This window comes from Centroberyx gerrardi, chromosome 21 (assembly GCF_048128805.1).
Source record: "Centroberyx gerrardi isolate f3 chromosome 21, fCenGer3.hap1.cur.20231027, whole genome shotgun sequence".
Taxonomy (NCBI): Eukaryota; Metazoa; Chordata; class Actinopteri; order Beryciformes; family Berycidae; genus Centroberyx; species Centroberyx gerrardi.
In genome coordinates this window covers 5,332,969-5,347,940 of record NC_136017.1, presented here as the reverse complement: position 1 = coordinate 5,347,940, position 14,972 = coordinate 5,332,969, and the positions used below count along the sequence as shown (strand labels likewise).

The 14,972-nt window shown below is 40.5% G+C and overlaps 1 protein-coding gene across 3 annotated transcripts in view; it reads left to right on the top strand.

Moving 5' to 3' along the window:
* Window positions 1-4,831: 4,831 nt before the first annotated feature.
* Window positions 4,832-14,972, top strand: part of LOC139914613 (inositol polyphosphate-4-phosphatase type I A-like) — a 58,339-nt gene continuing 48,198 nt past the window's right edge. For all 3 annotated transcript variants that reach the window (XM_078291046.1, XM_078291045.1, XM_078291047.1), the window contains exon 1: window positions 4,832-4,922. The gene's annotated coding sequence lies outside the window, so the exon portion shown is untranslated. The remainder of the gene's footprint in view (window positions 4,923-14,972) is intronic.

Sequence of the window (14,972 nt, the reverse complement as noted above, 5' to 3'; positions counted from 1 at the left end):
CTGCTGCCAGAAACTCTTTCAGCTTTAGCTCCGTCTGCTCTGGAAGAACAGAACCTCTTCCTGTTTTGTGCCGTAAAGCGATCCAGCAGATTTCCCCTCAGATCCACCAGGTGGCAAAATTCAGTGTAGAGGCCGCTAGAGGCCGACAATTTTCTCGGCGATGGTCTTGTTGTTTACGGTAATTATACCAATGTCTCAAAATGAATGTGGTAATGATTTATGGATGTGATACAAGTTGCACCTTTAAAGGATAGCAGCTAACTTAAAACCTTGGGTTATAAAGCGTTGGCACTTTTAAAGAGTCGATCATCTGTATTTTTGAGGTATTGAACAATGACCTTCAGATATTTGTTGTCAGAAATCGAATAGAACCACAGTATTTTGGAATAGAAATCTTCAAAGACACTGTGTGTCTCGTGCATCTGTGCAAGTTAAAAAAAAAAAACAACACACAAAAAAACATAATAATAATAATAATCTTAAATTCTGCATACTCCCTTAATTTTTTAAATCTTTCTTTTTTTTCATTTCAGGAAATTAGGGGATTTGCCATTTTCAAATAAACCTAAAGTTCAGTGAACAATCTCAGATCGAAGTTCAGATAGTTTTCATGTGAAGAGAGTCATAGTTAAAATGAAGATAAGACAAATATTGAAGCTGAAATATGGTATCCTATTTTCTTGTAATTTCTTACAGTCATATATTGTAGCAATTAAAGTGAGAAGTCTGGCCTGCGCTGAATATCTTTTGTTCTCCTAAAATTGTGTCATTTGATCGAGGTGACTCACTGGTTTGTGTTTTTGCCGATTCTGATGATTCATTGGCTGATGCTCACATCTTTTCAGACCGGATGAGGTCACTCTCCTGGATTTATCTGGTAGTGTTTGTCCTTTGTAAAAGATCCATGCTGCAAAACAGTTTAGTCTCGTATTCAGTCTTAATTGTTTTTCCTCTAAACAAGAAATAATCTGCCAGTGGAGTGAGATCATTTCACCTTTTTCCAATGCAGCATTTTCTCAAGTGACAGTATCTTGAAGCCAGGCAGATCACGCCACTGTTATCAAGATCAAGTCACTTGATTCATGTCATTACAAGTCTGTAAACAAGTTGATTTGCACTGGAAGCTAGTGAAATTACCTCTCCCCATTGGCCCGTTTATTCATTGGTTTTAAGAAATACAAGATTTTAAGACTCAGTACTAGATTAAATGACTCAATATGGATATTTTTGCAATGCATTGGACCTGCTATGGCTATAGTACAGAATCAGCACCCTTTGTTTTTCTACTGGAATACTGAACAGGTTGGTCTTGTTAGTATAGGAGAGGGAAATAATGAAAATACCCCAGCCAGCAGTCTTATGAAAGTGAATTAAAATCAAATAATGTTTTGGTGCCTAATCAGCACACTTCTAGTAAACCTGTACCAACCAACCAAACAAAACCCCATGGAAAAAACATACTATTCTCTGCCAGTATTGGTAGACTTTATACTTGTAGTCCGTGGAAAAAAAAACCCATAGACCCACACTCATCATCGCCCCAAAGCGGCTCATCATCCAGACTCATTAGGGTTAATTCTGTCTCTCAGGTTGATTTATGACGGGTTTCCATTAATTGCATCAGTAGGGGAAATGGAGAAGACCATTGCTATTGCCCGGGATCTGATGTAACTGTTCCTCATGCTATGAAACAAGGGTGAGCGTCTGTGCGGAAACTTGTCCTGGAAGTTAAGAGGATGAAGGGAAGAGCAGGTTTGTCACTTGGTTTATCAAATAGAAACCTCCCATCTCATATCTTTTGGTGAATTTGGCTCAAAACTCGTCCACAAGGCTTGAGTAGATCTAGTCTTGGTGATCCTGTGAGTACCAGCAGGTCCTCAGTGATTGCTTCCTTAATATTTGTGGGAACTGGGCTTTGAGGTTTTCCTCACGGCCAGTCAAAGAGAGACTTGCTGTTTCAACCTGACAGCCCACATCAGCCCACTTCTGCTTTCCCCACGTCTCCTCAAGCTGCTCAAACTATTTTTTTAAAATCCTGTTACATGTTACACTGCAAAAAAATATCCACCTTAACACACCATTTCACCTAGTATTGTTTGTATTTGTTTCCAATGCAGTTTTACCTACTTCAAATTCACTTTTTTTCTGAACGTTGTGAGAAAATGTCATAAATTCTAGTCTAAACAAGATTATGTTCATTGGAAACAAGTGAATTGGCATAAATAACATGTTAAATCTCAATACTAGACTAAATGACTTATTAAGATGGATATTTTTTGCAGTGTATGCAGTTTCATGAAGTGCGAAGGGATTTGGACCTCTGATACTGCAGAGGGGTTTCACTGGAGTTTCTCTTCAATGGGGAACTCAGTGGTGTGTGTGTGTGTGTGTGTGTGTGAGAGAGAGAGAGAGAGAGAGAGAGAGAGAGACGGGGCCACAAAGAGAGAGAAAGGGACGGAAACGATGATTTGATGGCTAGTCAAAGACACACTCCAACCATGCTGATAATTCCCATAATGCACGGCGAGCTGGACATGAACGATTCCTATGCCAGTGCTTATGGTAACCAGGGAGACAGTTAGTGATCTTTCTTGCCTCATCCTGTTTTTCACGCTAATGTAATGTACACTACTTTTCAGCCAGTACGCATGCGGAGGCTGCCGGTGTATAAAAACAGTCTTTACTGTGATTATGACGGTGCAGATAGATATAAGATGCAGCCGAGCATCTCTACAACAGCTGACCGGAGGTTACTGCTAACACTGATTCAGATTATTTGAAGAACTTCCTGAATCAACAGCAGGAAGTGTTGCAAACTAGTAGAAGGCCCAGCTTTAGCACACACACACACACACACACACACACACACACACACACACAAAGCAAACAAAAGTTTTTTTTTCACTGTTGAGTCTACAATGTGATTAGATACATTTCCGCATTTTTTTAATCATTTCAAACATTTCTATTGTTATGTTTTCAGCCCTGTTAGTTTTTTCTGTCTGTCTGTCTGTTAGCTAGATATCTCAAGAACGTATAAACGGATTTCCATTCAATTTGGTGGACAGATCGGCCTTGATTCAATTTTGGTGGTGATGCAGATCTGGGATTTCAGCCATTAGACAATTATTGTTTTTCAGCCATAACTATGAAACTAACAGAGATAGAGACTTGATTCCAAATCCTAAGGGCGTGTTTTCAGCGGTCGAGAAATCAATTTAACTTAAAGTTTTTAAGTGATTGGAAGGATGCCTGTGGGTGCAACAAGTTGGAGAATTGTTCAGTGTTGGCGGAGGTTTGCGCTCTCTAGAGCCTTCAAGTTGTATCTGTTTTCATTACATAATGTTATTCACTGTCGACAGTTTGTTGCATGGATTATCTTGTGTGGAAAAGCTCTGGAGCATGAGATGCCGAGCAGTTTTCTTGTGTGAACAGATCATAAAGTGCACTGGCACGGTATGACATGTTTCTCCATGATGTTTTGAGCACAGTTTGGTTCAGCTCACTTTCTTAAATGTACGTCTTCTCTGTGAAAGCGTTATCATTTGTCAGCCAAGAAGTTAAGCTTCTCACTGTCCTTTAAAACGCACTGTCAGCTTTTGTACATCTTGCAGGGTTTCTGGAATATCATGGAGTTTATACAAGTGTATTCCAGACTCGGAAAGTCAGGGAATTGATCAGTTCTCTATAGGGAAGTCAGGGAATATCAGAGAAATTTGTCACTTTACAGGAATAGGCCTATACCAGCATGTGTTTTCCCAACTTGTTTGACAAATTTGTTGCATTAGATTAGATTGTTTTCAGCCCAACTGGAGTGGAAACCAGACTGAAAAACAGCACTAACAAACCAGGAGGGGATATATATTTTTTAGGTCACGTAAGCGCTCAGATTTAGTCTTGAAAGGCCGTGGAGTTTTAGTCAGTTTTACATCAGTTCACTGTGGGAAACCTGGTTTTGGCTATCAGTCATTTTGTAAGAGTAGGAGTCACTTTTTCAATTTCAATGCATTTCTCATCTTGAAATGAAACCCAAATAAAAAAAAAATGGATGATTGTATAGCGAGGGCGACATGGCTGAGAGTGAGGGGGAGAAAACCAGTGTTGCTCTGTGTGTGTGTGTGTGTGTGTGTGTGTGTGTGTGTGTCGGAGGGTGTGGGCGATGCTCATTTTCATGTGAAAAGGCTACAGCTGCTCCGTCCCTCTAAAGAAATTATTCATGCTCTATTCTAATGTGGAGCCCAGAGGGTCCACACACACACACACACACACACGCACACACACACACACACATACAGACACACACGCACAATTTCTTTCTTCCTTTCTTCCTTTTTCCTTCCTTCCCCCCTTCCTTCCTTCCTTTCTCCCTTCCTTCCTATCTTTCTCTCATCAATCTCAGTCTCTCTTCCTCTGTCTCTATCTCTCTATCACACACACACACACACACACGCACACAAGTAGGTGTCTTAATAAACTATAAAAGATTTAAAGCCTTCCAGAAACACAAGCAGGTGGGAATAAAAAGTATGAATATGTATGAAAAGATTAAAAATGGTCACCATCATATTGTTATGTGCTGCTAGGCCTAATCAATGTGACCACAATTCATTGAGGATTCATCCAACAATCTCAAATCCACGATCAATATTGCAAATTAAGTCCCAGTAGGCTGATTCAAGACTCCCATGTGAAGCATTATCGTTATCTTTTACATAATGTTCAGTCCAAACTAAAACAACATCCATTCATTATTATAAAACAATAGAAAGATGACAAAATCAACAAAAAAGAAAATAATAATAATAATTGTTTTTCTTTTTCTTTCTCTTCAGATTGTGAAGGAGTCACTGCTCTTCCTCTGTCTGGAGGTTTCTCTTCTCTGACCCTGGATCAGCTGTCCTGCTCCATCCCAGCAGCAGACTGTGAGTAGATATAAACTGAACTCAGGACTCATAAGCCCCTTTCCCATAAAAGTGCCAGATTGAGTTTTCCGGTTATGGCAGCAGTTTGTGCCGTTCACACAAGACATGCCGTTCCGACACTTAATCCGGCACTTTTACGGGTTTCATGTGTGAAAGGGGCTATACAGTCCATTAGGGCCGAACGATTTTGAAAAAATATCTAATTGCGATTATTTTGACTGATATTGCAATTGCGATATGATTTGCGATTAGATTAGAGGGAATGATCATTTTTACATCATTATTCTCATTTTCATTGAAAAACATATTAAAATGATTATGGTGTGATTTTTGCGGGGATCTGTACCAAACAAAGATGTTTTCTTAAGTCTGTAGAATATGATGTGTAGGCCAGGACATCTCTGCAGCACGACAATATTTCATTTAAAATGGTATTTTGACACACATTTCGCCTTTAACAAATATTGCGCCTCCTGCGATTTGAAAATTGCAGTAGGCCATATTGCGATTTGATGAATTGTTCAGCCCTACAGTCCATACGGGACTTTACTAGTAACGTTACAACGTCTTGAGCAGGGAAATTGGAAGAACTGATTTACTGGCATTTCCATACCGGCTCCTGTTCACACGTGACCCCCGTGCCGGTACATTTACCGTACAGGCTGCATGTGTGAAAGGGGCTGTAATACGTTTACAGCCTTGATACCCTCAGAATGTCATATCACAGCTGTTGGTGATAAAGCTCAATATTGCGTGAGTCACTCTTGTTTGCACTGCAGAAAGGTCCTTAACAATTCATTAAATTTAGGATTCTGTCCAAAAACCTCAGAGGGAATTTCACGTTTTCCCAGGATTTTTCTGAATCACATATTCTGAGTAACATGGATCACTGCGCTGAAAGTGTTGAAGCAGATGAGTTGCATTGGAAACAAGTGCAATTTTCTCACCCTGTTGGCAGATTTTTTTTCACATATCAGAATAAAAACATGATTTAAGGCTGAATACAAGATTACATTACTTGTCATACTGCAAAAATATCCATCCTAACAAGTCCATTTAAGTCCTAAAATCTTTCTCACAGTAAGTAAAAAATGTTGTTTCTAATGCAAATTGACTTGTTTCAAGACGTTTTGATTCTGATTTCCTATTCTGTCTTGTTTGGTAGTGACCCTTCTAGAAAATTCCTCAAGCAATTGAATTTGCATTAGAAACAAGTGGAATTATCTCATTACATTGGCATAATTTCTCACTTGATTGAAGAAAAATAAGATTTTAAGTCTGAATATGAGCGTAATAATTGTTAAGATACACATTGTTTGCAGTGTATGATCCAAAACCTGCAGCACAACTGTTTAAAAGACTTAATGTACACTATTTTTCTTCCTTTTTTTAAAGGTTTCATTTCCCATTTATTTGCACTAGCATTGTTGCTGATAAATTAAGTCGGAGGCCGGTACCAATTTCTCACAGAAGCACAGACATGGAAATAAAAGAGAAAGAGAGTGAGACTGGAAAAAAGCAGGCAATCAGGATGAGAGAGAGGGACTGGAATGACTAATCATTATTGCAATCGATTAATCAAATAGTGCTTGTTTTGATTAATCATTTCTCTGTACTGCGGTGTCATGCATTGTAAACCGCTTTGGCAAGAATATTGTTTGTTTTTTGACAGTCAGGCCATTACAGCTCCTTTAACCTGACAGTGAAAAGTGAGAGAGAGGACAGAAGGGACAGAGCTGCTGTACAGTCGCATCACGTTTTCCATATTAGTCTGACCAGAGCGCTGCTTTGTTGTTGGTGCAGACAGACACCAATACGTTTTTTCACTGCTGATACTGAACTTCAAGTCACCGCCCATACCAAGCACTGATCTGATGTGTTACTTCTACTGATAGACTTAGACCATTAGTTTGGGGTCATTAGGGGAAAAAAGATTGAGATCTAATCCCGTTTTCTCCAGATGAGATGATCTAACATCTTTGAATGTATGAAAAAGGCAGAAATTCAAGTTGGTTTGGTTTGATTTCTGACATGTTACATGTGGATCTTGGTATTGGATTTTAGTATTGAGGAAGTTCTCCAATAAACCCGTTTTAGCCTGGTATCGGTGTGAGAGAGACGTAAAGAGGAAATATTTAAGACCTATGAGTCTACAGAGGCTTTTTCCTTCATACTTCAGGCTTCCAATCAGCTGAAATGATTCGGCTAAAGCCTCTTCGTCTTCCACCTCAAAACAAAGCAATAGCCTTTTGAGAGCAGCGGGGATCTAGAGTCTAACCGTTTTACTGCGAATGTCCAAAAAAAAAATAGTTTTAATATGAGTTTCTTCCAGCTAGCAGGAAATTAAAAATATCCTTTATCAGTGAGGAAGCAGTGAAAGCTGTTGCTGTGATCTGAAATCCAATAGAGCAAGACTGTTCAAAACTGTGGTGAAAATAGTCTCATTTACTTACTGCAATTATACCAAGGTATCACAATTAATTTGACAATGAGAGATTGATGTTTAAAAATGCTACATGTAGCACCTTCAACTTATGTGCCTTAAATGGAATTTTGTCATTTTATCAATCAATTCATACATATTCATAACAATTCATAACTGTAATCACTCAGTTGAAGAGTTTTGTTCCAAAATAAGATATTCGTCAAAATGTGACACCTGCTCCGATGTTGCTCTGGGTTTTGTATCAGCTAAATTCTTATGGACAACTCGTTTCTGTCATTCCTGGCTATGAGAGACATTTTGAACTATCCCAGAGGCGTAAAGATCACCACCCCTGTAAGCACCATTCAAATGCAGAACTAACCTTGTAGCACCGCTGGACCTCCGTCAGACCATAATTCACTGTAGATTTATTATGTCCAGGCAGTGTAATGGAAACTTGCTCCTGCACATGCAAAGGGTTCGTGTTTTAACGCTTATCTAACCTGCCAAGTTGAATAACAGCATATCACTGCTGTCAAATGCATCTGAAAAAAGTCAGCTTTTCTGGAATTTAGAATTAAAGAAGTTGGATTTCATGTTGAAAACCATGTATTTTTGAAATGTTAGCATAGATTGTGAGCAGGCTTGCTGGGCCCTGGGGTCATAAAACTTTCTGCAACTTTAACAGACTGTATGAACCTTCCACTGAAGTTAAAAAAAGATGAAAGTCTATCACATTGATAACCAATCCAGCTCTCAGCATCAAAAGTTTCCATACCAGTATTTCTACTCCTGAGAAAACTGCCTGCCAGTTAGTTTCCTTTTGAAAGTGAGTCAGTATGAAATATCATACCCATACTGAACAGGACTATGAGAATAACAAGCAGTACTGTTTGAAAATGTATGTATATGGCATGGTACATTGATGGTGGAAACAACATACAAGCACATTTTAGGCCTTTTTGCTTCTTTAAATCTCGCAGTCTCACCTAAGACTGGGATTGGCTGAAGGGTTGAGGAATAAACAACATGCCAACTCTTCCTATCCACTGTATAGTTTGCTGAGTCACTGCTTAACCTAAAACTCATTCTTGTGTGTTTTTTAAATGTCACTTGAGGGACTTCCTTTCCTTTCCCTTTCCCATGCGGCATCAAGGCCCAAGAGTCTGCAGGTTTTCATCTCAACCAAAACACTTTAACAGCTCATTTCCCTGATTAGTCCCCCTCCCTCTCCCTGGTTGAAGCTGTGATAATCACTGAAATTAGCTGCTGTAGTGTCGTGTCTTCAACCGAAAACAACTGCTGTAGTACATGCGGTGATGAGCAAATCCAAGAATGCAGAGTCGATACTTTCCAAGTTGTCTTGGAGAATTAACTTGTCAAGAAGGTGAAAGCAGAGAAGCAGTTTGAGATGGACCGTGTGCTTGACGTTGCGTGACCAATTAAGACACACAGTTTTTCAATTTCCCAGATCTTTTACTGTAGATTTGTAGAAGTTTTGGGCATGATGTGTTGTTCTCGCAGTGAATCTTGGGGCTTCCCATTTGTTCTCGTTGGTCAAGTCACCGTCCGACACATTCTTGATTGGCAAGGATCTTTATCTGTTCTCCATCCTCGTATTCTTTTGTTTTGGAGCCGTACTCCAGCCGTTAGATGTGTGAAGAAACCAAATTGAGAAAAAACCCTAGTCTTATCTGAGAGGAGACACAAACACACACACACACACACACACACACACACACACACGGTTTGATGCCTCGTCTCCAGTGCGAGAGGCCTCTTGGCAGAGAGTAAGCTGTAAAATGGGGTTTCACCATGTATGGTCAACTGGACTCTCTCTCTCAGTCTCTGTCTCTGTCTTTCTTTCTCTCATTCCTTCTTGCCAGGAGGTGAAACTAAGACAAACACACACACACACACACACAGACAAGATGAGCACTGTCTCATCTCTAGGGAGCGTTGAACCAAACATAAACAGAAGAGTGTTTAGAAACTAAACCGGGTTGTAACTTTCGGATTTCTCAAACAAGGTCTTGCCTCCCCAACAAATCAGCAGCGGTTTTGGCAGCAGGGTGGCCTAAAGGTTAAGAAAGGCCGTCCTGTAATGCCGAGCACAAACTACACGACTGTCAAACACCTAAGATCACTGTACCGCTCACATTAAACAACCTTTTTCCTGTAGATTAGTAGATTTCCTGTAGTTTCCTTTTGTTTTTCACCTGATTGTGCTAGAATGGAGTTTGAGAAGGGAGAGCAGCTCGTTGCACTTATTTGTGCCGAAAAAGAAAAGATGAGGGCTAGACGCTGAATTTAGAGGAGAGAGTGGTTGGGGAGATGCGGACAGCGTTGGTTGACTTGGTTACATATCTCACACTACAAGAACATGGCAGATTTTGTGCTGACAAAATGTTTGAAAATCCCAAACGTGAGATTTCTGAAGATTTCTGAGACGGCTCAAAGACGGTTGCGCGCCACCGAGTCGACTCCGACGCAGGGATTTTGTCTGAGATCTCAAAAACTTGTCTGAGACGGCGTTGTCGGGCCTAAAGTCTTGCAGTGTGTGTCCAGCTCAACCGAAAAAGCCACCGATTCGATCCCCGCAGCAGTCATGTGACCTGTCCAAGTGTCCTCAAGCAAGACACTAAACCCACCCGCTCATTGTAGGTCGCCCTGGAGTGTTCGCCTAATGCATAAAATGAGGTGAAATGACCAAAAAGTGGCACCTATTCTTCATCAAATGATTCACTCTTTGGAGGATAGAAAGTAATTCAAGTCCTTGGTTTACAACATAACTCATTTACAGACTGGATCCTCTGTATTTACCTCTATAACCTCTATTAAGACACATTGGATGGTGAACTTTAGCAAATGTTTTCTTTTTCTTGCAGTCTCGTTGAGGAATAAACATATTTTCCATGGTCTATATGTTAAGAGACATTGGATGGTGAAGGGAATTCTGTTTTTCCAAATAATGGAGATATCGCTTTTTGGAGTAAACCTCATTAAATGCACTTAAAGGCTCTCCATAATTGCTATTGTTCATGGATCTATGGGCGCGTTTATATCTCTAATAAACCAAAATCCGCTTTGTGAATCCTGGATTGTGGTTTTATGTGTCAGGAGCTCTGGCTGGGATTAGCCTAGGCCTATACAGCATGCGTGAGTGTGTGTGTGTGTGTGTGTGCCCCAATTCATGTGACTCACAAATCTACACACACACACCGGGCTAAATTTGGAGCTCCTTATATGGCAGCTTTTCCCCTCGGTGAAGTTTCCGTGCAGCGATGGATTTAGAGAGGAGTTTGACTTGGACTTCCTTATCGTGGCGGCTCGTAACCTTTTTGGCTCCGCGGCAATGTTTGGCATGGCAGTAAATTCCCAGGCTCACCGAATCACTCGATTGGTCGGAGGCGTAAAGTCTGTTTACGCACCATCTGTTGTAGCTCTTGCACCTTCCCCTTGCACTGCATGTAAGGTGTTATTGCCTCCGTACTGTGTGTGGCAGTATGCATGGTGAAAGGTCACTACAGAGGAATAATCAAATTACTTTACTGTGATTTATTAGAAGTTACACACAGCCCTTAGTACCAGATCATGGGATCAGTATTGTAAACTCTGTTATCTGTTAATATACCTCTGTACCAGTGTCATCAAGACAAATTTATAGATTTATGGATAGCACATGGAGATTAAAGTGAAGTCTGATTATGATTCCCATGTCAATTTAAAAGCAATTCTGACGTGTAGATAAGGTTCGGATGAGACTTCCTCCTTTGTTTCATGATGGAAAAACTGGAAAATGAATTTGACCATTTCTGGGTACTGAAAAGTTTGACAGTTGCATAAAAGTATGGGGGGAAAAATACCAAACAATATCCTCAAATCAAGTCAGGAAGTTAAGGTCTGGAAAAAAGTGTGGAATTTTTAAAATGGGGAATGCACAAGAGCTCATTTTTGATCCAGAGAGTTGGAAGCTTAGTGCTAAATTTGTCTCGAGGACTGTCAAACCATGATGTTTTTGGCTTTGGGAGCGGAAAATGTGACTCTGGTTGGCTCGGCGACTGGAAATTTCCCTCTAAGTTTGGGGGAAAAAAAGATCAGAGGTGCATTCAGTCACGTAATTTGCTCGTGAACATTAATGTTTACTTGTTAGATTGGAAAGCTAGTGGAACACGGAGCAAAATTTAAGGGTATTATGTTCCTCTGTGGCAGCAAAATTACCATTCGTTGTATTTATGTGTTTGCTTGTTTGTTCGCTGAACGTTGAGATGTATGGGTCGAGTGTTTTGCACGTATGAATTGGCAACGTAAGAATGATTATATTATTCCAATACAGCTTCATGAATTGGAATTGGAAAAATAAATAATATTATAAGCCCCAAAGCTAAAAAAAACATAGAATTAAGACTCTACAATGTTGTAATAATACACGGCCTGGAGCTGTTATTATTTTAATTAACAGCGAATACAGAAATGACTAATTGGACTCACAGTGTTGATCTTTGCTTCTGGCTATGGGAGGCAGCAGTTAATATTCACTAGAGACTAGACTGAATGTACAAAATATTAGGGACACTTACTCTTTTTATGACACACTGATGAGGTGAATTCGGGTAAAGGCCAATTATCCCTTATTGGTTTCCCTTATTAAATCTAAACCAATCACAAAGGAGGAGATGTAGCTAAAGAGAAGCAGTTAGTGAAGGATTTTTAAGTTTGAGACAACTGAGAGCAAAACTGATTGTGCAAAACGAGCTGAAACTCAGTATGAGGAAGATGTCTCTAATATTTTGTACATTCAGTGCAGTTAAAGGTTAAGGCCGGTGTTTTTTAATGCATTTCTTACCGTCAACAAATCCTGTGAAAATAACAAAATCAACAATGCATTTGCTCTACTCCCGTTACTTCCCACGTTCCCTTTTTAGCCTTCAAACCGGAAGTCATTGGCTCCAATTGTAAGCTAAAAACCTTTAAATACAGCTCACAAAGACATAGTTTCAATTTTAAAAATCGCTAACTGTTACCACGAAAAGTCAGGCTGTTGTAGTTATTGCCAAATCAAATTCAAATGGGAACAAATTCTTCATTACGCCGGGGACTATTTTCGGTGCTACGGAACTACTTTCCTGAGATCGCAAACGTGTTTACAGCCGGCTTATTAAGTTGTTTGAGGAAAAAGTCGGCCGGCCCGGTGCATCGCGATGATGTAATATGTTGCCCAGAGCAACGGCATGGCTCTTTGATGTGTTTTTAACCGTTTTTTTAATAAAATGGAGTTCTATGGCTGCTGGGACATGGTTTTATTGGGCATCGGCTACATGGACGAGACTTGTTGGCAAAACAAATTCATTGCTGATTTTGTTATTTTCATAGGATTTGTTGACGGTAAGCAATGCATTAAAAAACACCAGGCTTATCCTTTAATATTCACTACTATAACTGACCAAGGAGAAGGGGATATCATATTTAAAACCTGAAGTTTAGTGCTGTTCATCTTTAAGGTAAATTCGACCTGCTTTGTAGTCAAATCTTGGACAAGCAGAACACACAAGATGTTACTTTTAGAGTTTAATCTTATAATGATGAAGCAGATTCAGTATTCTTGAGTTTTAGGCACTTAAGGTGTAAATATGGGTCAAAGGTTACATATCAAGTGAGCATGTTGCTTAGCACTTTTCCATTTCTTCCTCAACAGAAATTCTTGTTGCATTGCCAGAGCGATTTGCAGTTAGTGAGCCGGTAATGGATCAGTGTCTTGCTCAAGGACACTCTGGCAGGACACTCTGGCTGTTGTGGGGGTTGAACCCGTGACCTTTTGATTACCGGACAGTCTCTCTCACCGCCCGTCCACTCTGCTGCCTGCATATGTTGGCACAAGAATCATTTTATCAGGAAAATTGCTGCTGCTGTATCGACACAGAGGAGCCATGATGACTGAGAGCTGTAGTCTTTGATCTGCTGAGTGTGTGTGTGTGTGCGTGCGTGTGTGTGTGTGTGTGTGTGTGTGTGTGTGTGTACGTGCACACTCCAATTCATGCGATTCATAAATCTACCGCCAGCGCTGGAGCCACATCGACTGCTGTAGTCTTTGATCTGCTGAGGTCTGCAACAGCCACGGGCCCCACACAGACACACACACACACACACACACACACATTCACAAATGTGTAGGCTTGTATACATGCACGCACAAAAACACACACACAAATAGTATTTATCTGCATTTATGTGCTTTGTTCACTGTGAAGCAATTCCTGTCAAACTTGTTTGTTATAAATAAAGTTGACTGGACTTCACACAGAGACACTGCTCACAAATCAGCTGTTAGCTTCTACAGCCTTTCTACCTGATTAGACAGAGCTGGGAGAGGCTGAACAGTGTGATACACACAAGTACTCTCTCTCTCTCTCTCTCTCTCTCTCTCTCTCTCTCTCTCTCTCTCTCTCTCTCTCTCTCTCTCTCTCTCTCTCTCTCTCTCTCTCTCTCTCTCTCTCTCTCTCTCACCCACACACACAGATATACACTCTTGTACATAAATGTTTAAACCCGCGCACACACACATACACGTATGTTTGTCTTACTTGTGAAGGCCTTCACTGACTACATTCATTCCCTAATCCTAACCTAAATTAACCTAATCCTCATTCTAACCTCAAAGGGAAAAATCCACTTTAAATCGCTTTAACGCTGTTAAAAAAGCAGCTACAATGCAGTTTGATATGAGAAAATGTTTCAGGATGTAAAACATCAGCGGTAAACGTCAGGTTTTGGTGTCAGTCCCTCAGAATCAAAGAGCGAGGGCTTCTTTCTAGAGCCGCCATTTTGCACAGAGAGACGTTCAACAATCATACAGGGAGAAATCCATCGTAGAAGAAGAAGAGAGACCAGTTTCTCCACCCACAGGAGCAGGAGAGAGACCAGAATGCAATGCAGCAGAGAGACAGGTTGGGGTTCGAGTAAGGGGCGACTCTCACTTTTTCTCAACTGAAAAAACTCTTGCTCTGCTATCGTGATCGCTTTCGCAATTGCGATCACAATCACAGTCTCTCTCCACCTACACATATAACACGCAGCTGAGTGCATCGAGTCCACACAAGTTCTCAGGGTTGTTGCAAGTCATTCTGGGAAATGTAGGAAATCGCTAACTGCAGTAGAAGCAGACGAGGCAGGTTGTGGGACAGTGGGTTCACCAAAAAAAGTAAATTACAACACTTCATCACAAAATAACTCCTGGAATGTAGTGAACATCACAGATTGATAATATCAGTATAATATCATAATAACAGTGTGAGAGAATCTAATGGTGGATTTTATCCTTTAACCCTCAACTAACTTTAACCTAATCCTAATCTTAACCCCAAACCCTAGATCAAGTGAAGAAGTGTGGACCAGCCAAAATGACCCCACTTCACAAAAATGTCCTCACTCTGGAGGTCTAAAACACACAAACACACACACACACACACACACACACACTCTGCTGTGTTTACTGGCTAGTGTCTCTGCTCATCAGCACAACACTCAGCTATCAGGCCCTGCAGCCTGATGACTAAGTAAGTGTGTGTGTGTGTGTGTGCGCTCTTTCTTCTGTGGCGCAGTCCAACCCAGTTCCATCTAATCACGAA